The 26,257-nt window shown below is 42.8% G+C and overlaps 1 long non-coding RNA gene and 1 other non-coding gene across 2 annotated transcripts; both read left to right on the top strand.

Annotated features, from left to right (window-relative positions):
- Positions 1-565: 565 nt before the first annotated feature.
- On the top strand, positions 566-1,255 carry LOC130968158 (uncharacterized). The gene is made up of 3 exons (XR_009081527.1): positions 566-712; positions 795-914; positions 1,209-1,255. It is a non-coding gene; the product is annotated as an uncharacterized LOC130968158 (long non-coding RNA).
- Positions 1,256-13,978: 12,723 nt separating this feature from the next.
- LOC130971277 (small nucleolar RNA R71) lies at positions 13,979-14,082 on the top strand. The gene has a single exon (XR_009082504.1). It is a non-coding gene; the product is annotated as a small nucleolar RNA R71 (small nucleolar RNA).
- Positions 14,083-26,257: the final 12,175 nt, after the last annotated feature.

The following is a 26,257-nucleotide window of genomic DNA, read 5'->3' as shown; positions in this document are numbered from 1 at the left end:
TACATCGCGGATTTGTTCAAATATCTGAAAACAAACTAGGCCCAAGCAAAGCTAGATGAGATAGAAGCAATGGATTTTGGTTTTCTGAAGCTAGTCCCAAAGTGGCCTGTTAAACAAGGCATAATGGTGATGTTGGCCAAGGCCTACGACACTAAAACGAGCACCCTAACTGTAGATCATGGAATCATCCGCATTGGGCCCGAGTTGTTCCAGTGTATTTTTGGAATCCCGCCCGGTGGTGAGTATACCTTTATGTATTACACAACATTTAATTGGTTAAAATGGTTTCGGTCTCCGCGATTGTTCCTTTATTCTACCTATTACGCGGATTATTTTACACTATTTTATACACATCCAAGTTGCAGTTGACAAATTTCCACTGTTTAACGGCGGGAATGCTGCCCATGTCTTAATTAAAAGATTTCACTGGTTGAAAACTATACAACTAAGGCATTTTGTCAACCAGTGTGTTATGGATACTGAAGATGACAGGATAGAGTTCAGGAGGCATTTCATCCTGCTCGTGCTGAAGATATTTTTGTGTCCGACCATGCAACACGTCATCTCGCCGTGGCACATTGATATATCACGTGATGTATCTGATCCGGGGAGATACTGTTGGCCGTTGCATATTTTCAAATCATTAGAACAGCCAATTAAGTACCAACTTAAAAAGAACAAGTCCTGTGAAGGTTGCATGTTCGCCTTGCTGGTAACCTTTTGAATTCAAAATGGAATATAATCTGACTAACCCTTGCATCCCAAAAATTAAGTTATGTCTACAATATCTCCAGGTGTTGTACTTCAAGAAGCTAAATAATGGTGAACTCGAGAATTGTCAAGAACCTGAGTCGTGGTTTTCTGCATGAACTGCCGAGGAGCTTAGCGCTATGGCAGCAACTGTTCAACCTGAGGTATTCATTGACGCAGCACTAACGGTTTCCTGTATCACGCAGAACTTTTTTTTATTTTCCTAGTTTTTGTTCATGCATTCTTATGAGCTATTTATAATTCGAAGGTCGTTTTCTCTTGTAATTAACTGCACGGGGCATTTTGAAGACCTGACATTTATGGTTGTACACTGAATTATTAATTATTTTAATTTCTCGGCAACAGGTGTGTCTTCTGTTATAACCATATTTTGATGTGTTCTTACTAGATGTGTCTTTAGCTGTATGTGTCTTCTGACCAGTTGATGGCCCAAACAGGATTGTAGCAACCTCAGCGGGAACAATGGTGGGGTCGTGGAAGGTGCCGCAAGAGAGGACATAATGGACGCAGGTCCTGAAAGAGAAGACGCGGACCACACAATAAGACATGTGGGGTGCATAAATATGAGTTAAGATTACCATTTAATGAATCTTTTATTTACATGTTTTAAACATAAATCAAGAAAGCAGTACAATTTATTTTTAACCTTTTGCTGCTAATACCATGTTTAATATTCCTTAAAGAGATGTTGTATACATTTAATATGTGTTGTTAGTGTGATTTGAAGGCACTATATGCTTGTTGGGACGGAATAGTTTGGTGTTGTGATTTCATGGATCTAATCGCAGAGAGGATGTTAGAAATGGATCAATGAACACTGATGCACAAGCAGTTGCATCGGACGGTGATGACGATGACAACGAGATCATTGCAAAGAGACTGTGCCAAAAATATGATTGGACAAGGACACCTCAACCTCGTATGACAAAAGGGGAGACCGGCACGACCAGTGAGACAAACAAAATAGAGAACCCAAAAGTGAGTAAAATGGTGCATTTTAAGAATTTTTAAGTTGCATGTTTCCAAGTTAGAACACGAGAACATGTTTAAATTATGTTTAAACAAGTTACTGGTGATGCCATGAGCTATACGGTCTGGATTGGACGGAGACAAAGCGACCGACCTCTTGCTTGGTTGGTCGTCACCGACCTCCTCCCAAAAGAGCTCGGTCATATTGTCATAGAGGCCCAAGCAGGCCCAAACAGAAGGATGCGGCCCACTCTAAAGGCAGCTGGCCTAATAGATAGGTGACCTCATCCAAAGATAAGATAAGATAACTAACTTATCTCAAGAAGGGTCACTCCACACTATTATAAAAATACTGGAACCCCCAGGTATAACTCATACTCTGATTCTACACATAAAACCTGCTTAAAGCCCGTGCTAATTTAAGCATCGGAGTCTCTTGCAGGTACCACCACCCTCAAGATCCAACAAGTCGGACGCAACAGCTCTGACCCCATCAGAAGGTCTCATCCAAGATCGACCTTCATTTTCAGGTAACCCTCGGAATATTGGCGTCGTTGCCGGGGAACTTGGAAGTCATCCCACCGTCATGGCAGACAATCCTGACAACGACCACAACTCCGGTCTGGAAGATAGAACACCGCTTAAAAATACGGATGCTGCATCAAAGGACACACCTCAATCCAAGGGAGACAAGCAAACCCCAAACACAGAAATCTTGGATGCAATCTGTCAACAGCAGGATCGCCTTAATCAACTCGAACAGGAAGCTGAATAGTAGCGAGAGGCTGAAAGGGACCTCCGGAGAGAAACGAGACGGCCTCAAGAGCTAGAGGACAAACTTCTAAAGCTCGAAGCTGACCTCAAAACTAAGACCACCCGATCCAATCGCGAAGATAGTCCACACAAGGATCAAGACCTGTTCACAAAGGAGATCATGAAAGCTAAAGTCCCCAAGGACTTCAAAGCTCCTGACATGACCCCATATGACAGCACGTTTGATCCTAGCCATCATTTCAGCAATTTCAGAAGTCAAATTTATCTCACGGATGCCTCAGATGCAATCCGTTGCAAAGCTTTCTCGACGACCTTGACCAAAACAGCAATAAAGTGGTTCGACAGCTTACCGCCGAGGTCAATTGCAAGCTTCGATGACCTCGCCAAGAAGTTCCTAGCTAGGTTCTCCATCCAGAAGGATAAAACCAAGCACGCTCCAAGCCTTCTAGGGATTAAACAAGGAGACCGGGAGAGCCTCTGCAGTTATATGGAAAGATTCAATAAAGCATGCATTGACATACATAATCTCTCTACAGAAGCAGCCATCATGAGTCTCATCAATGGCCTACGAGAAGGACCCTTTAGTCACTCCATATCCAAAAAATATCCAACATCTCTCAATGAGGTTTAAGAACGGGCAGAAAAATACATTAATATGGAAGAGAACTCCCGATTAGGAGAAACCTCAAAGACTAGATTCTCCTACCCACCTCGGGACAAGGATAAAGAATCCAGGAAGAAAGAAGACCAACGTACTGAGAAACCCAGAAAGTACCACAACTACACCCCCCTTTGGGTGTCTCTTGTGGATGTTTACCAGGAGATATGCAACACTGAGAAGATCCCACCACCTCACCCAATTAAACACAAGAGAGGAGGAAGTCGGACAGAGTATTATGAATACCACCGAATCTACGGGCATTCTACTAATGAGTGCTATGACTTAAAGAACGTGATAGAAAAATTGGCACGAAAAGAAAGATTAGATCAGTTCTTAGCCAATAGAGCGGATGAACCAAAAAAGAAAAGAAGGGATGAAGAGGTCGGATGAACTGAACGTCCCCCTCACACCCCTGAGAGACATGTTCACATGATAAATGGAGGATTCGTAGGAGGAGGGATCTCTAAATCATCACGCAAAAGACACCTTAAAGAGGTGTATCATGTCGGAGAGGAGGACAGGTCACCTGACCTCCCCACTATTACCTTTACTCAAGAGGACGCCACATGCATCATCCCGGGAGCATGATGACCCCATGGTCATTACCATCATACTCGTCAACACCAATCTCCACTGAACGTTGGTAGACTAAGGAAGCTCTGCAGATATCCTGTTCAAATCCGCCTTCAACAAGCTCGGCCTACAAGAGAAAGAGCTCAGAGCTTATCCAAATAGATTGTTTGGACCCGGAGACGCCCTAATTCAACCACTGGGGTATATCCCACTACACACAAAATTTGGAAAAGGAACATGGTCTAGAACGATGAGCATAGACTACATCGTAGTTGATATGAGCTCAGCTTATAATGCCCTAATAGGTCGGACAACGCTAAACCAGCTCGCTGCGGTAGTCTCCACTCCACATCTGTGCATGAAGTTTCTAACTCCAAAAGGGATTACCACCAGAAAGGGAGATCAAAAACTCACGCGACGTTATTACAACGAAAGTCTGAACCTTAAAGGTAACCCCGGAGGAAAAGAAGCCAACACTATTGAACTCGTGGGAGTCCGAGCTCGCGAAGAGCTTTGTCCTCAACCAGAAGGGGAGACCGAAGAAGTTTGGATCGGGGACACTTAAGACAAAATAACAAATATAGGAGCAACCTTAAAAGGAAACCTCAAGGAGCTACTGATACAGTTCCTAAAGGATAATTCTGACCTCTTTGCATGGAAGGCCGCAGACATGTCCGGCATAGACCCCAGACTAATGTGCCACAAACTGGCAGTATATCCCAGATCCCGGCCAGTGCAACAGAAGCATAGAAAGCTTCGCCCAGAAAGGTCCCAAGCTGTGGAAGAGCAGGTACAAGCCTTTCTTGAGGTAGGGTTCATAAGGAAGGTGAAGTACCCATTATGGCTAGCCAACGTTGTCTTGGTAAAGAAGTCAAATGGAAAGTGGCGGATGTGTATTGACTACACTAACCTCAATAAGGCCTGCCCAAAAGATCTTTACCCGCTCCCAAATATAGACACTCAAGTGGACGCCTCTTCCGGATATAAGTACCTTTCCTTCATGGACGCCTATTCAAGATACAATCAAATCCTAATGTATCCGCCCGACCAAGAAAAGACCTCATTCCTAACCCCAAGAGCGAACTACTATTACATAGTTATGCCTTTTGGACTCAAAAACGTAGGGGCTACATACCAAAGATTGATGAACAAAGTTTTCTCCGATCACATCGGAAAGCTAATGGAGGTTTATGTAGGCGACATGCTGGTAAAAACACAAAATGAGGAATCGTTGTTATCCGACCTCACAAAAGTGTTCGGCACCATAAGAAAGCATGGGATGCGACTGAACCCCACAAAGTGCACCTTTGCGGAGAAGCTGGCAAATTCTTGGGTTTCATGTTCACCCAGAGAGGAATTGAGGCAAACCTATATAAATTTCAGGCTCTACTCAACATGAAAAGACCGACCTATGTCAAAGAGGTCCAGCAGCTCAATGGAAGGCTAGCAGCTCTATCCAAATTTATAGCTGGATCGGCCATAAGATCTCTCCCCTTCTATGCAACATTAATGAAGGGAAAGAGATTTAAATGGACCCCAGAATACGAACAGGCCTTCCAGGATTTTAAGAAGTTCTTGGGGCAGCCACTCATCCTAACCCGACCACGAGAAGGCGAAGAGCTCATACTATACCTCGTTGTAGGAAGTCGAGCAATAGCTTCAGCACTAGTAAGAGAAGACGAAAGTAGGCAACAACCCATTTACTTTACCAGTAAGGCTCTATAAGGGGCTAAACTAAAATATCAAAAGATAGAAAAGTTCGCTTACGCCCTCATACTCACTTCTCGATGACTCCGTTCATAGAATGGAATCTCTACGTAGATGACTCCTCGAACAAAATTGGAAGTGGCACAGGCGTAATTATAGAGAGTGATTAGGGGACCGAAATCGAGCTCTCATTAAAGTTTGAGTTCCTTGCCTCAAATAACCAAGCCCATTACGAGGTACTACTGGCTGGTTTGAGGCTGGCTAGGGAGATGGGAGTTCAAAAGCTTATGATCTTCAGTGACTCGCAAGTAATCACTTCACAAATAGAAGGAAGCTATTAAGCTAAGGACCCCACCATGAAAAAATACCTGGGTAAAACCAGATAACAGCTCAGACAATTTAGGGGATATGAGGTCCGACGTCTACCTCGGGAATAAAATGTCCGAGACGATGCACTCTCGAAACTAGCCAGCACCAAACCAGGGGGCAATAATAGAAGCCTCATCCAAGAAACACTATAAAATCCATCAATTTCAGAGGAAGAGAAGGTCCTAACCATATCAGGTGATCAAGGATGGATGACTCCCATGATCAACTACCTCAAGTCTGAAACACTCCCCACAGATAAAAACTAGGCAAAAAGGCTAGTACGAGAAGCACAGTACTACACCATAGTGCATGACGACCTATATAGGAGAAGGATATCTACACCCCTCTTAAAATGCGTCCCAACCTCAGCTACAAAGGAAGTTCTTGAGGAAGTCTACAGTGGCATGTGCGGCAATCACCTCGGGACGTGAGCTCTTTCTAAAAAGGTACTCCGAGCTGGCTTTTACTAGTTGACCTTGCAAAAGGAAGCAACAGAGTTCATCAAGACGTGCCCCCCCATGTCAGAAGCATGCCAACTTTCACATCGCACCACCCGAAGAACTCATTTGTATCTTCTCACCCTGGCCATTTGCAAAGTGGGGACTTGACCTCCTCAGACCCTTCCCCCAGGGATCAGGGCAAGTCAAATTCCTCATTGTAGGCATAGAATACTTCACAAAATAGATTGAAGCTGAGCCATTGGCCACTGCCCCCGCCCAAAGAAGTCAGAAATTTCTATACAGAAATATTATCGCAAGGTTTGGGGTTCCTTACTCCATCACCATAGATAATGGCACCCAGTTTACCGACATGGGTTTTAGGAACTTGGTAGCCGACCTGAGAATAAAGCACCAATTCACCTCTGTAGAACACCCACAGACCAACGAATTGGCAGAAGCTGCCAACAAAGTCATATTGGCCAAGTTAAAACGGAGGTTACAAGATGAAAATGGAGCTTGGGCTGAAGAGCTCCCACAAGTCCTATGGGCATATCGGATAACCCCACACTCCACCACTGGAGAATCGCCCTTTCGACTTGCTTATGGATTGGAGGCGATGCTTCTCGTGGAGATAGACGAAGGATCCCCTAGAACGATCCTCTAAATGAAGATGCGAACCCCCAAATTCAAAGGGAGGAGCTCGATCTACTTCCAGAAGTCTGAGAAAGAGCTCAGATCAAAGAGGAAGTACTAAAGCACCAAATGGCCTCAAGGTATAATCGAAAAGTATTCCAGTGAAGTTTCTCCATCAATGATCTCATTTTAATCCAAAACGATATCGAAATAGGTCGATCGGGAGAATGGAAGCTAGCAGCTAACTAGAAAGGACCATACCGAGTTACAGAAGTACTAGGAAAAGGCTACTATAAGGTGTCCGACCTTGAAGGGCGAGAGCTACCAAGGTCATGGCATGCCTTAACCAAGAAGGTACTATAGCTAGAAAATAATAAAAGATCTTAGGTCAAGGCGCACTCTTTTTCCTAAAAAGGTTTTTTAATGAGGCGCCAGGCCGAGATATAAAATACTGCCCGATTGGTGCACAAAATTGTGATCTCTAATAATGGCATTCAACTTGGTATGCGCGTTTATAACTCAGCACTTTCTTCATAACCTCGCACAACTAACCAGCAAGTGCATTGGGTCGTCCAAGTAATACCTTACGTGAGTAAGGGTCGATCCCACGGAGGTTGTTGGTATGAAGCAAGCTATGGTCATCTTGAAATTCTCAGTTAGGCGAATAATATATGGTTATGGAGTTTTTGAATAATAATAATAATAAATAAATAAATAAACAGAAAATAAAGATAGAAATACTTATGTAAATCATTGATGGGAATTTCAGATAGGCGTATGAAGATGCTGTGCTCCTTTTGAATCTTTGCTTTCCTACTACCTTCATCCAATCCTTTTTACTCCTTTCCATGGCAAGCTGTATGTAGGGCATCACCGTTGTCAATGGCTACATCCCATCCTCTCAGTGAAAATGGTCCAAATGTTCTGTCACAGCACGGCTAATCATCTGTCGATTATCGATCATGTTGGAATAGAATCCATTGATTCTTTTGCGTTTGTCATCACGCCCAACAATCGCGAGTTTGAAGCTCGTTACAGTCATTCAATCCCTGAATCCTACTCGGAATACCACAGACAAGGTTTAGACTTTCTGGATTCTCATGAATGCCGCCATCAATTCTAGCTTATACGACAAAGATTTTGATTAAGGAATCCAAGAGATATGTGCCCGGTCTAAGGTAGAACGGAGGTAGTTGTCAGTCACGCGTTCATAGGTGAGAATGCTGATGAGTGTCACGGATCATCACATTCATCATGGTGAAGTGCAATGAATATCTTATAATAGGAATAAACTGAATTGAATAGAAAATAGTAGTAATTGCATTAAAACTTGAGGTACAGCAGAGCTCCACACCCTTAATCTATGGTGTGTAGAAACTCCACCGTTGAAAATACATAAGTGATGAAGGTCCAGGCATGGCCGAATGGCCAGCCCCCAAAACATGATCTGAATTCGAAAATAGGGAGAAGGACCTAAGATGTGGTCCAAGACCGAATGGTCAAAGAGACTCCTAGTACAATAGTAAAATGTTCTATTTATACTAGACTAGCTACTAGAGTTTACAGAAATAAGTAATTGATGCAGAAATCCACTTCCGGGGCCCACTTGGTGTGTGCATGGACTGAGCTTGAGCTTTACAAGTGCGGAGGCTTCTTTTGGAGTTGAACGCCAAGTTGTAACGTGTTTTTGGCGTTCAACTCTAGTTCGTGACGTGTTTCTGGCGTTTGACTCCAGAATGCAGCATGGAACTGGCGTTGAGTGCCAGTTTACGTCATCTAATCACGAATAAAGTATGGACTATTATATATTGCTGGAAAGCTCTGGATGTCTACTTTCCAACGCCGTTGAGATCGCGCCATTGGAAGTTCTGTAGCTCCAGAAAATTCATTTCGAGTGCAGGGAGGTTAGAATCCAACAGCATCAGCAGTCCTTTGTCAACCTTCTTATCAGAGTTTTGCTCAGGTCCCTCAATTTCAGCCAGAAAATACCTGAAATCATAGAAAAACACACAAACTCATAGTAAAGTCCAGAAATATGAATTTAGCATAAAATTTAATGAAAACATCCCTAAAAGTAGCTAGATCCTACTAAAAACTACCTAAAAACAATGCCAAAAAGCGTATAAATTATCCGCTCATCACAACACCAAACTTAAATTGTTGCTTGTCTCCAAGCAACTGAAAATCAATTAGGATAAAAAAGAAGAGAATATACTATAAAGCTCAGAATATCAATGAATATTAATTCTAATTAGATGAGCGGGACTTGTAGCTTTTTGCTTCTGAACAGTTTTGGCATCTCACTTTATCCTTTGAAGTTTAGAATGATTGGCATCTCTAGGAACTTAGAATTTCAGATAGTGTTATTGATTCTCCTAGTTAAGTTTGTTGATTCTTGAACACAGCTACTTTTTATGAGTATTGGCCGTGGCCCTAAGCATTTTGTTTTCCAGTATTACCACCGGATACATAAATGCCACAGACATATGACTGGGTGAACCTTTTCAGATTGTGACTCAGCTTTGCTAAAGTCCTCAGTTAGAGGTGTCCATAGCTCTTAAGCACAATCTTTTTGCTTTGGATCACGACTTTAACCACTCAGTCTCAAGCTTTTCACTTGGACCTGCATGCCACAAGCACATGGTTAGGGACAGCTTGATTTAGCCGCTTAGGCTTGGATTTTATTTCCTTGGGCCCTCCTATCCATTGATGCTCAAAGCCTTGGATCCTTTTTACCCTTGCCTTTTGGTTTTAAGGGCTATTGGCTTTTTTTGCTTGCTTTTTCTTTTTCTTTCTATTTTTTTCGCCACTTTTTTTTCTTTTTTTCGCAAGCTTTTGCTATTCACTGCTTTTTCTTGCTTCAAGAATCAATTTCATGATTTTTCAGATTATCAATAGCGTTTCACTTTGTTCATCATTCTTTCAAGAGCCAACAATTTTAACATTCATAAACAATAAGATAAAAAATATGCACTGTTCAAGCATTCATTCAGAAAACAAAAAGTATTGTCACGACATCAATATAATTAAACTAAATTCAAGGATAAATTCGAAACTCATGTACTTCTTGTTCTTTTGTATTAAAAACATGTTTCATTTAAGAAAGATGAAAGATTCATGGAATTATTCATAACTTTAAGACATAGTTACTACATACTAATGATCATGTAATAAAGACACAAATATAGATAACATAAAGCTTAAAAATTGAAAAACGGAGAAATAAGAACAAGGAATGAGTCCACCTTAGTGATGGTGGCGCTTTCTTCTTAAAGAACCAATGATGTCCTTGAGCTCTTCTATGTCTCTTCCTTGCCTTTGTTGCTCCTCCCTCATTGCTCTTTGATCTTCTCTAATTTCATGGAGAATGTGGAGTGTTCTTGATGTTCCACCCTTAATTGATCCATATTGTAACTCAAGTCTTCTCGAGAAGTGTTGAGTTGTTCCCAATAGTTGTTGGGAGGAAAGTGCATCCCTTGAGGCATCTCCGGGATTCCTTGGTGATAAGCTTCCTCATGCGTCTCTTGGGATTCATGAGTGGGCTCTTTTGTTTGCTCCATCCTCTTCTTAGTGATGGGCTTATCCTCCTCAATGGGGATGTCTCCTTCTATGATAACTCCAGCTGAGTAACATAGATGGCAAATAAGATGAGGAAAAGCTAGCCTTGCCATGGTGGAGGACTTTTCGGCTATTTTGTAGAATTCAAGGGAGATGACTTCATGAATTTCTACTTCCTCTCCATTCATGATGCTATGAATCATGATGACCCGATCCATAGTAACTTCGGATCGGTTGCTAGTGGGGATGATGGAGCGTTCGATGAACTCCAACCATCCTCTAGCCACAGGCTTGAGGTCTAGTCTTCTTAATTGAACCGGCTTGCCTTTGGAGTCTCTTTTCCATTGAGCTCCTTCCACACATATGTCCATAAGGACTTGGTCCAACCTTTGATCAAAGTTGACCCTTCTAGTGTAGGGGCGTGCATCTCCTTGCATCATGGGCAAGTTGAACGCCAACCTCGCATTTTCCGGACTAAAATCTAAGTATTTCCCTCGAACCATTGTAAGATAATTCTTTGGATTCGGGTTCACACTTTGATCATGGTTCTTAGTGATCCATGTTTTGGCATAGAACTCTTGAACCATTAAGATTCCGACTGGTTGAATGGGGTTGGTCAGAACTTCCTAACTTCTTCTTTGGGTCTCATGTCGGATCTCTGGATACTCATTTTTTTTGAGCTTGAAAGGGACCTCGGGGATCACCTTCTTCTTGGCCACAACTTCATAGAAGTGGTCTTGATGGGCTTTGGAGATGAATCTCTCCATCTCCCATGACTCGGAGGTGGAAGCTTTTGTCTTCCCTTTCCCTTTTCTAGAGGTTTCTCTGGCCTTAGGTGCCATCAATGGTTATGGAAAAACAAAAAAAGTTATGCTTTTACCACACCAAATTTAGAATATTGCTCGCCCTTGAGCAAGAGAAGAAAAAAGAAGAAGAAGAAGAAGAAAATATGGAGGAAAGGGAGAAGTGTGTAGTTTTGGCCAAGGTGAAGAAGAGATGGTTGTGGTTTGTGAAAATGAAGAAGAGATTTTGAATTTTGAAGGTAGGTGGGGTTTTTGGGGAAGAGTGGATGGATGTGAGTGGTGAAGAGGTGATGGGGAATAGAGATTGAGGTGATTGGTGAAGGGTTTTGGGGAAGATTGTTTATTGGGTTGTGTAAAAAAGAGAGAGAGGGTGAGTTGAGGTAGGTGGGGATCCTGTGGGGTCCACAGATCCTGAGGTGTCAAGGATTTACATACTTGCACCAATGAGGCATGTAAAATGCCCTTTTCATGCAATCCTGGCGTTCAACGCCAGATTGATGCTTGTTTCTGGCGTTGAACGCCAACTTCATGCTTGTTTTGGGTGTTCAGCACCCATTTGCAGCATGTTTCTGGCGTTGAACGCCAGTTCCATGCTTGTTTCTGGCGTTCAGCGCCCATTTGTAGCATGTTTCTGGCGTTGAACGCCAGTTCCATACTTGTTTCTGGCGTTCAGCACCAGCTCTCCTCAGGGTGTTTTCCTGGCGTTTAAACGCCAGGATGTTGCTTGTTTCTGGCGTTCAACGCCAGATCCATGCTCTGTTCTGGCATTGAACGCCAGCCAGATGCTCCTTACTGGCGTTTAAACGCCAGTAAGCCCTTCCTCCAGGGTGTGCTTTTTCTTCTGCTATTTTTTTATCCTGTTTTTAATTTTAATATTTATTTTGTCACTCCACATGATCATGAACCTAATAAAACATAAAAGAACAATAAAAAGAAAAATAAAATAAGATAAATAAAAATTGGGTTGCTTCCCAATAAGTGCTCCTTTAATGTCACTAGCTTGACAGTGGGCTCTCATAGAGCCTCAAAGGTGATCAGGTCAATGTTGTAGACTCCCAACACCAAACTTAGAGTTTGAATGTGGGGATTCAACACCAAACTTAGAGTTTGGCTGTGGCCTCCCAACACCAAACTTAGAGTTTGATTGTGGGGGCTCTGTTTGACTCTGTACTGAGAGAAGCTTTTCATGCTTCCTCTCCATTGTTAAAGAAGAACATCCTTGGGTCTTAAACACAAGGTAGTCCCTATTCAATTGAAGGACTAATTCTCCTCTGTTAACATCTATAATAGCTCCTGTTGTGGCTAGGAAAGGTCTTCTAAGGATGATGCATTCATCCTCCTCCTTCCTAGTGTCTAAGATTATAAAATCAGCAGGGATGTAAAGGCCTTCAACCTTTACCAACACGTCCTTTACCAATCCATAAGCTTGTCTTACTGACTTGTTTGCCATTTGCAATGAGAATATGGCAGGCTGTATCTCAATGATCCCCAGTTTCTCCATTACAGAGAGTGACATAAGATTTATGCCTGACCCTAAGTCACACAGAGCCTTTTCAAAGGTCATGGTGCCTATGGTACAGGATATTAAGAATTTACCAGGATCTTGTTTCTTTTGAGGTAAAGTTTGCTGAACCCATGTATCTAGTTCACCAATGAGCAAGGGAGGTTCACCTTCCCAAGTCTCATTACCAAACAACTTGGAATTCAGCTTCATGATAGCTCCTAGATATTGAGCAACTTGCTCTCCAGTTACATCTTCATCCTCTTCAGAGGAAGAATAATTTTCAAAGCTCATGAATGGCAGAAGAAGGTTTAATGGGATCTCTATGGTCTCTATATGACCTTCAGATTCCTTTAAGTCCTCAATAAGGAACTTCTTTTTGCTTGAGAGACGTCCCCTGAGGTCTTCCTCATTGGGATTCACGTCCTCTCCTTCCTCTCTAGGTTCGGCCATGTTGATTATGTCAATGGCCTTGCACTCTCTTTTTGGATTCTCTTCAGTATTGCTTGGGAGAGTACTAGGAGGAGTTTCAGTGACTTTTTTACTCAGCTGGCCCACTTGTGCCTCCAAATTTCTGATGGAGGACCTTGTTTCACTCATGAAGCTTAAAGTGGCCTTAGACAGATCAGAGACTATATTTGCTAAGTTAGAGGTGCTCTGCTCAGAATTCTCTGTCTGTTGCTGAGAAGATGATGGAAAAGGCTTGCTATTGCTAAACCTGTTTCTTCCACCATTATTAAAGCCTTGTTGAGGCTTTTGTTGATCCTTCCATGAGAAATTTGGATGATTTCTCCATGAGGGGTTATAGGTGTTGCCAAAGGCTTCCCCCATATAATTTACCTCTGCCATTGCAGGGTTTTCAGGATCATAAGCGTCTTCTTCAAAAGATGCCTCTTTAGTGCTGTTGGATGCATTTTGCCATCCATTCAAACTTTGAGAAATCATGTTGACTTGCTGAGTCAACATTTTGTTCTGAGCCAATATGGCATTCAGAGCATCAATTTCAAGAACTCCCTTCCTCTGAGGCGTCCCATTATTCATAGAATTCCTCTCAGAAGTGTACATGAATTGGTTATTTGCAACCATTTCAATAAGTTCCTGAGCTTCTGCAGGGATTTTCTTTAGGTGAATAGATCCACCTGCAGAGTGATCTAGTGACATCTTAGAGAACTCAGACAGACCATAATAGAATATATCTATCATGGTCCATTCTGAAAACATGTCAGAAGGACACTTTTTGGTCATCTGCTTGTATCTTTCCCAAGCTTCATAGAGGGATTCACCATCTTTTTGCTTGAAGGTCTGAACATCCATTCTAAGCTTGCTCAGCTTTTGAGGAGGAAAGAATTTAACCAAGAAGGCCATGACCAGCTTATCCCAAGAGTCCATGCTATCCTTAGGTTGTGAGTCCAACCATGTTCTAGCTCTGTCTCTTACAGCAAAATGGAAAAGCATGAGCCTGTAGACTTCAGGATCTTCTCCATTAGTCTTAACAGTCTCACAGATCTGCAAAAACTCAGTTAAAAACTGGTAGAAATCTTCTGATGGAAGTCCATGAAACTTGCAGTTTTGTTGTATTAGAGCAACTAGTTGAGGTTTCAGCTCAAAATTGTTTGCTCCAATAGTAGGAATTAAGATGCTTCTTCCATCAAACTTGGAAGTAGGTGTAGTATAATCACCAAGCATCCTCCTTGCATTATTGTTGTTGGGTTCGGCTGCCATATCCTTTTCTTGTTCGAAAATTTCAGTAAGGTTGTCTCTGGATTGTTGTAATTTAGCTTCTCTTAGTTTCCTCTTCAGAGTCCTTTCAGGTTCAGGATCAGCTTCAACAAGAATGCCTTTTTCCTTGTTCCTGCTCATATGAGAAAGAAGAGAACAGAAAAGGAAGAGGAATCCTCTATGTCACAGTATAGATATTCCTTTATGTTAGTAGAAGAAGAAAGGAATAGAAGAAGGAGAAGAGTTAAGAATCCAAACACAAGGGTGAAGATAGGTTCAAATTCATGAGATGAAGAGAAGTGTTAGTAAATAAATAAATAAATAGAAGAAGATGAGAGGGGGAGAATTTCGAAAATAGATTTTGAAAAAGAGTTAGTGATTTTCGGAAATTACAGGTGTTCATACCCTGGGTCGAGCTATCCGACCAGGGATGATTGGAGATAAAGCGACCGACCTCCTCTGGTCAGACTATCCGACTTCTTTTCAAAGAGTTCGACCAAATCGACAGGAAAGCCCAATAAAGGGCCCAAATAGAGGAACACGACCCAAATCCTAAGGCAGCCCAAGCCTATAGAAGATAAAGGCGGTTCCATTGAAGATATGCTGACCTTAACTCAAAGATAAAGATAAGATAAGATAACTAACTTATCTTATCCAAAAGGTCATATCTCACCATTATAAATACACTGGAGCACCCAGGTATAACTCATACTCTGATTCTACTTAATACCTGCTTAATACCCTTGCTAACTTAAGCATCGGAGTCCCTTGCAGGTACCCCCCACCCTCCGGGGACGAAGGATCAGCACCACCACCAAGTCCAACAAGTCGGACACACCAGCTCCGGCCGCTGTACACCTGCCGGACACGTCGGCTCCGACCAACACAGAAGGTCTCGTCCGAGATCGACAGTTTCAGGTGACCCTCGGAACATTGGCGCCGTTGCCGGGGAACCTGGAAGTCATCCTATTAACATGGCGGATGACCATGACAATGACCACGATTCAGGTTTGGAAGACAGAACGCCGCATAAAAACGCGGACACAATACTCAAAGATACTCCAGAAACCAATGGAGACAAAAATTCATCAAATCCAGGAATAATAGAAGCACTTCAAAATCGATTGGAGCAACTTGAGAAAGAAGCCCAACATCAACGTGAAAAGGAAGAAGATCTACGCCGGGAGATAAGGCGGCGCAGAGAACTAGAAGATAAGCTTGTAAAACTTGAAGCCGATCTTAAAACTAAAGCTACTCGATCATCCGCAGAAGATAGCTCTCAGAAAGATCAAGACCCATTCACCAGAGAAATTATGAAGACCAAAATTCCAAAAGATTTCAAGCTTCCGGATATGATATGACGGCACCTCGGACCCCAACCATCATCTCAGCAACTTCAGAAGTAGAATGTACCTCACAGATGCCTCAGATGCAGTCCGCTGCAAAGCCTTTCCAACAACTCTAACCAAGACAGCCATCAAATGGTTTGACAACCTACCTCCGAAATCCATCTCGAGTTTCGACGACCTGGCCAAGAAGTTCCTGGCCCGATTCTCCATACAAAAGGACAAAGCCAAACATGCGCCTAGCCTCCTAGGGATCAAACAAGGAAATCGGGAGAGCCTTCGCAACTACATGGTAAGATTCAACAAAACATGCATGGACATACAAAGTCTACCAACAGAGGCTGCCATTATGGGCCTTATAAATGGCCTACGAGAAGGGCCATTTAGCCAATCTATATCAAAGAGATATCCTACATCCTTAGATGAAGTACAAGAACGGGCACAAAAATACATCAACATGGAGGAAAACTCTCGACTTGTCGAAGCCTCAAGGTTCGGTTCTACCTACCGAGATAAAGAATCCAAGAAAAAGGAAGATCGCTCCGGAGAAAAAATCAAAAAATATCATAACTATACTCCTCTTAGGGTATCCTTGGTAGATGTTTACAAAGAAGTCTGCCATATAGAGAAAATCCCTCCAGCTCGGCCACTTAAAGGCAAAAGAGGAGGAGGAAATCGGAACGAATACTGTGAATATCACCGACTTCGAGGGCATTCCACCAACGAATGCTTCGACTTGAAAAACGTCATAGAAAAACTAGTAAGAGAAGGAAAGCTAGATCGATTTTTGGCCAATCGGGATGACGAACCAAGAAAAAGAAGAAGGGATGAGGATGTTGGATGATCTGAACGATCACCTCGCACACCGGAAAGACATGTTCACGTAATACACGGCGGATTTGTCGGAGGAGGAATCTCCAAATCATCCCGAAAGTGACACCTCAAAGAAGTATACCACGTCGAAGGAAAAAAGGAAGTCCCGGACATCCCAGCAATCACGTTTACCAAGGAAGACGCATCCGGAATCATCTCGGGACACGACGACCCCATGGTCATTACGATCATACTGGCAAACGCCAACCTTCATCGTACATTAATTGACCAGGGAAGCTCTGCAGACATCTTGTTCAAAACTGCCTTTGACAAACTTGGTATAGATGAAAAAGAGCTAAGAGCATACCCAAACAGCCTGTTCGGACTAGGAGATGCCCCAGTTCAACCGCTGGGATACGTATCGCTGCATACAACCTTCGGAAAGGGGAACCAGTCCCGAACACTCAAGATAGATTACATCGTGGTCGACGTAAGCTCAGCCTACAATGCCTTAATAGGTCGGACAACGTTAAATCAACTCGGAGCAATAGTTTCAACCCCACATCTATGTATGAAATTCCCAACTGCGGAAGGGATAGCTACGATAAAGGCAGATCAAAAAATGGCACGTCGCTGTTACAACGAAAGCCTAAACCTCCGAGGTGAAGGAGGAGAGTTTAACACAATCGAGCTCGGTGGAGTTCAGAGGCGAGAAGAACTCTGACCACAACCCGAAGGAGAAATAGAAAGAATCCAGATCGGAGACACCTCGGATAAAACAACTAATATTGGCACGATCCTGAAAAGAGACATGAAGGAATCGCTAATACGGTTCCTACGAGATAATGTTGACCTCTTCGCATGGAAAGCTGCCGACATGCCAGGTATTGATCCCAAACTAATGAGCCACAAATTGGCAGTCTATCCGGGATCCTGGCCGGTACAACAAAGACGAAGAAAACTTGGATCAGAACGAACTCAGGCTGTAGAAGAACAAGTACAAGCGCTACTTGAGGCCGGGTCCATAAGGGAAGTCAAATATCCACTATGGCTAGCAAACGTCATCTTAGTGAAAAAGTCAAATGGGAAGTGGCGAATGTGCACCGACTACACCGACCTCAACAAAGCCTGCCCAAAAGACCCCTATCCACTCCCAAGCATCGACGCTTTAGTGGATGCTTCATCAGGATATAAGTATCTCTCATTCATGGACGCATATTCAGGGTACAACCAAATCCCCATGTATCCACCAGATCAAGAAAAAACCTCGTTCCTAACACCGAAAGCAAACTACTGTTACATCGTGATGCCTTTTGGTCTCAAGAACGCAGGAGCTACTTATCAAAGGCTAATGAATAAAGTTTTCGCAGATCACATCGGAAAAATCATGGAAGTTTATGTAGACGATATGTTGATAAAGACACAAAGCGAAGATACATTGTTATCCGACCTTACTCAAGTGTTTTCTACTATCAGGAAACACAACATGCGGCTCAATCCCGCAAAATGCACCTTCGCGGTAGAAGCCGGCAAATTCTTGGGCTTCATGCTCACACAAAGGGGATTGAAGCAAATCCAGACAAGTGTCGAGCCATACTCAACATGAAGAGCCCAACCTGTATCAAAGAAGTACAACAACTCAACGGAAGGTTGGCCGCTCTATCCCGATTCTTAGCAGGAGCTGCGATAAGATCTCTTCCCTTCTATGCTACTTTAAGAAAGGGAAAACAATTTGAATGGACAACAGAATGTGAGCAAGCCTTCCTAGACTTCAAGAAATTCTTAGGACGGCCACCTATCCTATCTCGGCCACGAGAAGGAGAACCGCTCATATTATATCTTGCAGTAGGGAGCCGGGCAATAGCCTCAGCACTAGTAAGAGAAGACGAACATGGGCAAAAACCTGTCTACTTCATTAGCAAAGCACTACAGGGATCCGAGCTGAACTACCAGAAAATAGAAAAGTTTACCTACGCTCTGATCCTCACATCCCGGCGGCTTCGCCCGTATTTCCAAGCGCATACCATTAAAGTTCGAACCAACCAACCCATAAAAGGAATATTGCAGAAAATAGATCTAGCGGGAAGAATCCTACAATGGGCAATCGAGTTGTCCGAATTTGATCTCCAATACGAGGCGCGTACAGCGATCAAATCGCAACACCTGGCCGACTTCATCGCAGAATTTACAGACATCCCGAAAATCCCCATAGAATGGAACATATACGTAGACGGATCCTCGAATAAAACAGGAAGTGGTGCGGGTGTGATAGTTGAGAGCAACCAAGGAACTCAACTTGAGCTCTCCCTTAAATTCGGATTCCCGGCCTCAAACAACCAGGCAGAATACGAAGCACTATTAGCTGGTCTAAAGCTGGCTAGAGAGGTTGGAGCCCGGAAGCTCAACATCTACAGTGACTCACAAGTCATCACCTCACAAATAACAGGAAACTACCAAGCCAAAGATCCGACCATGAAAAAATATTTGGATAAAACCAAAGAACAGCTCGGACAACTCGGGAAATATAGGATCCACCACATACCTCGTGAGCAAAATGTCCGAGCTGACGCCCTTTCAAAATTAGCCAGCACCAAATCAGGGGGCAACAATAGAAGCCTCATCCAAGAGGTATTACATAACCCGTCAATAGCGGAAGAAGAAAGAATCCTAGCCATAATAGGTCGGGATCAAGGATGGATGACCCCCATAATAAACTACCTCAAAACAGAAGAACTCCCTACAGATGAAAAGGAGGCAAAGAGGCTGAAAAGGGAGGCACAATACTACACTATCATAAACAACACGCTGTACAAAAGAGGGATATCAACACCTTTACTAAAATGCGTACCAACTTCCAATACAAAGGAAGTCTTGGAAGAAGTACACAATGGCATTTGTGGAAATCATCTCGGAGCACAAGCTCTCACCAAAAAGGTACTCCGGGCGGGATTCTATTGGCCAACTCTACAAAAGGAGGCTACAGAATTTGTAAGGACATGTCCACCATGCCAGAAGCATGCCAACTTTCATATTGCCCCACCAGAAAAGCTCATCAGCGTGACCTCACCCTGGCCATTTGCGAAATGGGGACTCGACCTACTCGGACCCTTCCTACAGGGATCAAGACAAGTCAAATTCCTCATAGTAGGAGTAGACTATTTCACAAAATGGATCGAGGCAGAACCCCTGGCCAACGCCACCGCTCAAAGAAGTCGGAAATTCCTATATAGGAACATTATTACGAGATTCGGGGTACCATACTCCATCACCACGGACAACGGTACCCAATTTACAGAGGCAGGCTTCAGAAAACTAGTGGCCGACTTAAACGTAAAACATCAGTTCACCTCCGTCGAACACCCCCAAGCCAATGGACAAGCTGAAGCAGCCAACAAAGTCATATTGGTCGGGCTAAAACGGAGACTACAGGAAGAAAAGGGAGCTTGGGCCGAGGAACTTCCACAAGTCCTATGGGCGTATCGAACAACTCCACATTCTACAACAAACGAATCCCCATTTCGACTAGCATACGGAGTGGAGGGAATGATTCCAATAGAAGTAGAAGAAGGATCTCCCCGAGTAGTCCACTACAATGAACAAACCAACTCTCAACTTCAAAGAGAAGAGCTCGACCTGCTCCCGGAAATCCAAGAAAGAGCTCGGATCAGAGAAGAAGCACTAAAGCGGCGAATGGCTTCCAGATATAATCAAAGGGTAGTGCCAAGAGGTTTCACTGAGAATGATCTCATCTTAATCCAAAATGATATTGGAAGAACTCGACCCGGGAAAGGAAAGCTGGCAGCCAACTGGAAAGGACCCTACCGAGTCATAGAGGTACTTGGGAAGGGCTACTACAGACTGTCCGAACTTGAGGGACGAGAACTCCCCAGATCATGGCACGCCTGTAACCTAAGAAGGTACTATAGTTAGATAAAGGTCTCATCACAAGATGCACTCTTTTTCCTGAAAAGGTTTTTTAATGAGGCGTCAAGATTGAGATTTAATCCGACTTAAGGGTATGAGAAACTCCCGCCTGTATATATTTGCACTTTCTTTAAATAAAATACATTTCAGATATTCTACAAAGTTCTCAAGACGCATCAATCTAAAGCATTCATCGTCCGATTATAAAGCAATGGATCGAACAGAAAGTGAAGAACAGATTCACTATACGATCTGGATAGGAATAATCGACCGACAAAGGTAAAAACGCAATTCACCTAAAGGTCGATTAAACCAGGACAGAAATCACAATCTACAAATCGGCAAAAGATGAACACAGAATAATGCAAGAAGTTATCAAAAGTAATCCCTGAAAGAGACCTAACAAAGGTCCAAGAAAGAGGATTACAAAAACAACTTAGAAGAGATCGACCTAACGAAGTCGGTTTCCTACAAAACAAGTTGTAAAAATAATCCCTGAAAGAGACCTAACAAAGGTCCAAGAAAGAGGATTACAGAAACAACTTAGAAGAGATTGATCTAACGAAGTCGGTTTCCTACAAAACAAGTTATAAAAGTAATCCCTAAAAGAGACCTAACAAAGGTCCAAGAAAGAGGATTACAAAAACAACTTAGAAGAGATCGATCTAACGAAGTCGGTTTCCTACAAAACAAGTTGTAAAAGTAATCCCTGAAAGAGACTTAACAAAGGTCCAAGAAAGAGGATTACAAAAACAACTTAGAAGAGATCGACCTAACGAAGTCGGTTTCCTACAAAACAAAGTTGTAAAAGTAATCCCTGAAAGAGACCTAACAAAGGTCCAAGAAAGAGGATTACAAAAACAACTAGGAAAAGATCGACCTAACAAAGTCAGTCTATTACAAAGATAAGTTATAAGAGTAATCCCTTAAAGAGACCTGGCAAAGGCCCAGAAAAGAGGATTACAAAAATAACTTAGAAGGGGACCAACATAAAGAAATCGGTTATAAGGCGCTAAAAATACAAAATAAAAGCGAGGAAACCGAAAAACAAGTTGGACCCCCCACAAGCCACGACCTCAAAAGGATCCAAGCTATAAACAAAGTACGAAAGCAATCTAAAGAGGCCAAGCAGAAAGATTCCAACAGACACCCTGCTAAAGCACAATGAAAGCATAGTATGATAAAGCTTCAAAGAGGCCACCGAAATCAACCTCAGAGAAACCATTTTGTTTTTAAAATAAAGTTGCTAAAAATAGCAACTAGAGTATCGACAGTGAATAAAACATCATTCACAAAAACAAGTTCAAAAGCCCACAAACCGGGCTATTTACACAAATATTCAGAAAAAGATCAGCTAAGATCGGGAGCCTTCCTGGCAGCATCAGTACAGGGAGAAGGAGGGCGAGTCTGAAGGGGCACAGCATCTACAGTTCCATCACCCCGGTTCAGAATCTGGCAATCCGGATCAGACGTAACGGGAGAAACCGAGGAGGTCGACACCTTAAGAGAAGGCACTGGAGGAGGGTCAGCATCATCATCATCCTGGTCATCAGGAACAATTTTACCATCCCTCACAACATTGTCCAGGCTGACAAGAGTCAAGTCGACATCAGGGGCAACAATTCGGAACTGCTCCATTAGGTTCTCGGAGGCAGCAGTTACGCTGCCCACAAGGTGACCCTGAAGCTCGCCATAATTAACTCGAGCAGTTTCCAACTCATCCCGGAGGCGCATTAATTCCTTATAGGTTGAGACATAGCTATCCTTATGCTTCAGGGCCATGTCCTCAGCCAGCTTCAAAGAAGCAGCAAGGGCAATAGAGCTGGCCTTCTCACCCTCCAGCTCCTTTTCTACCTTTGCCAACTTCACCTCCAACTCCTCCTTCAGACCCTTGATTCGATCAAATTCGGACTTGGCCTCCTCCGTGAAGGATTTTTTAGCATGAATCGGAATCCCCTGAACTGTTCGGAAAATAGCCGCACCCATATGAGCCATCTTCACACTATTTTTGGTGATAAAATCCAAATGCTGAAGAAGAGACACGTCGTCCATGGAAAGCCCACCATAGGGGGCAATTTGCTGGTCAACAAACTCAATAGCATCAAAGTCCGGGGCATCCAGATTAAAAGGCTCGGATGTTTTTTACTTCTTTAAGGGAGGGACACCAGAAGCAGCGGCAGAAGTCTGAGGAGGATCGACCTGATGGAACCGAGGAGTAGGAATTACTTTCCTCGGCCCAAGGGAACTCGGCACAGGAGGCTTCACGAGGACCTGTGAAGATCCCTCGCCGGCCACCTTGGCCGAGATGTTCAGAGCAGCAGTTGCCTTCTTTGCCCTTTTGAAGGCCTTCATGGAGTCGTTGTTCTTTGACATCTCTACAAACACAAAAATAGCCACGACAAGGAGTTACAAAAGAGGAAGAAAAAGGAAATAAGTATAGAAACAGGTCAGGCAAATAGACAAACAAATACCCAAAGCAGTCCGAACCAAGGACGGATCATTCAAAAATCTTTTTGTATCAAGATGGGGTGGTTTCCCCCAGAGATCCTCAAGAACAACTACAAAAGCGCGTTCGACATCATCAAGTATCTCCCAAGTGTAGCGAGACACTCTTACATCCTTCTGCCACTCTAGAGGGAAGGAGGGCTCGTCATTTTCATCAAGAAAAAAGGGGCGGGCCCTCTCAATAGGTCAAACTTTAAAGAAGTAGTTCTTGAAGTCCTTAAAGGACTCATCATACATCGCAAACACTTTATGGCCCTGGGCGGACCGGAAAGAAACCCAAGAAGCTTTCTTTTTTGAAGAACTGCCAGGCTTGGCAGAAACAAACAAGTAAAAAAACAGAGTCTGGGAAGGTGTTACATCTAGTTCACGGCAGAGAAGTTGAAAAATTTTAATAAAATCCCAGGAATTGAGGTGAAGCTGGGATGGAGCAATATTACACAACCACAACAGGTCGGTCTCAAAAGCAGTAAAAGAAAAAGAAACGTTCAACTGACTGAAAAAGTATTCGTAAGCATAAAAGAATGGACGCTCTCCCTCAACAGAAGTCGGAAAGCAAACTCTCTCGTCAGAATCAGGGGCAACAAGCTCGTAATCCTCCTCACGGGCATTGTTACCACAAATCCTATGGCGCTTCCTCAGTTCTGTGCAAAACTCAGCATCCACAACAGAAACACACAACAAAACAAGGGAGTCCAGCCAATCGGACATCCCCTCGGGAACTCTGGATGACATCTCTACAATATTATTGCGAGAAGACATGAGGCCAACTAATCCTACAAGTAAGAAAAGAAAATGAGGTTACTACAAACATCTCGGACAAAGGAGAAAACAACTCGGTCAATACTTCTCAGGCAACGAATAGCAAGAAAAGGAAAACTCCAAGACTCAAAACCAAAGTCCTGGGGCATCTTTTGGAGGCAGTAACAAGGCAAGGTTTCCAGAAAAATAGTGTGAAGTTCGCATCCCAGCATTTTTCAAACAAAAAAAAGAGGCTTCAAACAAGCAAGCATTTTCAGAAGCATAAGTCATCACAGTTAACCAAGCAAAAAAGCATTCCCAAAACGTCAAAATGCGCCAAGTAGAAATCGCTAAAGGTAAGAACTTTCTCAAAATCAGAAACAAAAGCAATCAAGTAAAGCAAGGAATAGATGCAGATTCTCTATCAAAAGCAACAACAAAACCCTAGAAAGCCTCGACGGAAATGCCAAAAGAGCGCACGAAAGAAAGCCAAGGAAAACACGTTTACAGCGACAAACAAACGCAAGATCACGAAAAGGTTCAAACTTTCAAACATGCAAAATCAAAGCTTCACCAAAAAACTAAAAGTAAAGCCGCGAAAGAAGCAAGAAAGTTAGTACCAACTTGAAAAAAGCAGCAGGCTTCGAGGAAGTTGAAGAGGGAAGGCGAAAATCTGGAATTGCTCTCTCAAAAGTAAAAGAGAAGACACGAGCAAAAGCAACGTCGCTGGGCTGAAACGCGGAACTGCAAAACTCCAGGCAGAGGCTTCAGAAAAATGAAACAACGCCGCAACACGAAAAAAGTTGAAAGCGAGAGAAATGCGAAGAAGTTACGAAAAGGGCGAAGGAGAGAAACCATTTCTGGGTTTTCAAAATCAAGATAAAAGAGCCAAAGGGAAATGGGGCAATTAATGTTAAAATTAATATAGGCATTAAACCCTTGCACGTTTCCAAAGCGCCGATATAAAAGCGCGCGCTTTTAAGAAGAAAAACGTTCTACATTCAAGAGCTTCTACAAAGGAATCGACAAAATACTTGAGTTCGGCTTCACTAAAGAAGGACCGAAGTCAAGGACTCGACCTCAAAAAGAAGACCGAGCTCAAGCAGGGGCACTGTTCATACCCTGGGTCAAGCTGAACGACCCGGGATGTTCGACAGACAAAGCGACCGACCTCTTTAGGTCAGGACAACCCGACCTCTTCCCAAAGAGCTCGGTCAAGTCCCCAGAAACCCAAAGAAGGGCCCAAATAGAGGAACACGCCCCAAATCCTAAGGCAGCCCAAGCCTACAGAAAGAAAGGCGGTTCCCTTAAAAGATAAAGATGACCTCACTTAAAGATAAGATAAAGATAAGATAAGATAACTAACTTATCTTATCCACAGAAGGCCATATCTCACCATTATAAATACACTGGAGCACCCAGGTATAACTCATACTCTGATTCTACTCAATACCTGCTTAATACCCTTGCTAACTTAAGCATCGGAGTCCCTTGCAGGTACCCCCCACCCTTCGGGGACGAAGGATCAGCACCATCACCAAGTCCAACAAGTCGGACACAACAGCTCCGACCCACACAGAAGATCTCGTCCGAGATCGACCTACAGTTTCAGGTAACCCTCGGAACAGACTCTAACAAACAAAAAATGCATATGAAAAATAAGAAAAGACACAAAACAAGAAAACATCAAGATCAAACAAGAAGACTTACCAAGAACAACTTGAAGATCATGAAGAACACCATGCATGAATTTTCGAAAAATACATAATTTTTTTTTAAAAAAATATGCAATTGACACCCAACTTAAAAATTGACACTAGACTCAAACAAGAATCACAAAATATTTTTGATTTTTATGTTTTTATGATTTTTTTTGTATTTTCTTTTATTATTATTTTTTTTTCGAAAAACATATAGGAAAAAGAAAATAAGAATTTCAAAAATTTTTAAGAAGAATTCCAGGAATCTATCAATGTTAGCCTAAAGCTCCAATCCAAGGGTTGGACATGGCTTAATAGCCAGCCAGCTTTAGGATGGCATTACATGCATTGAGGTGATTAGTTGAAGTCTCATTCCAAAAGGATTTGGATATGGCTTTACAGCCAGCCAGGCTTCAACATGTTACATGAAACTCTAGAATCCATTCTTAAAAATTTTGAAAAATTTTTGAAAACAGAAGTAAAAATTTTTTTTGAAAATAAATGAAAAGAAAAATACATAATCTGAGCAACAAGATGAACCGTCAGTTGTCCAAACTCAAACGATCCCCGGCAACGGTGCCAAAAATTGGTGCACGAAATTGTGATCTCTAATAATGGCATTCAACTTGGTATGCGCATTTATAACTCAGCACTTTCTTCACAACCTCGCACAACTAACCAGCAAGTGCACTGGGTTGTCCAAGTAATACCTTACGTGAGTAAGGGTCGATCCCACGGAGATTGTTGGTATGA

This window comes from Arachis stenosperma, chromosome 3 (assembly GCF_014773155.1).
Source record: "Arachis stenosperma cultivar V10309 chromosome 3, arast.V10309.gnm1.PFL2, whole genome shotgun sequence".
NCBI lineage: Eukaryota > Viridiplantae > Streptophyta > Magnoliopsida > Fabales > Fabaceae > Arachis > Arachis stenosperma.
This window is presented reverse-complemented; position numbering and strand designations above follow the sequence as displayed.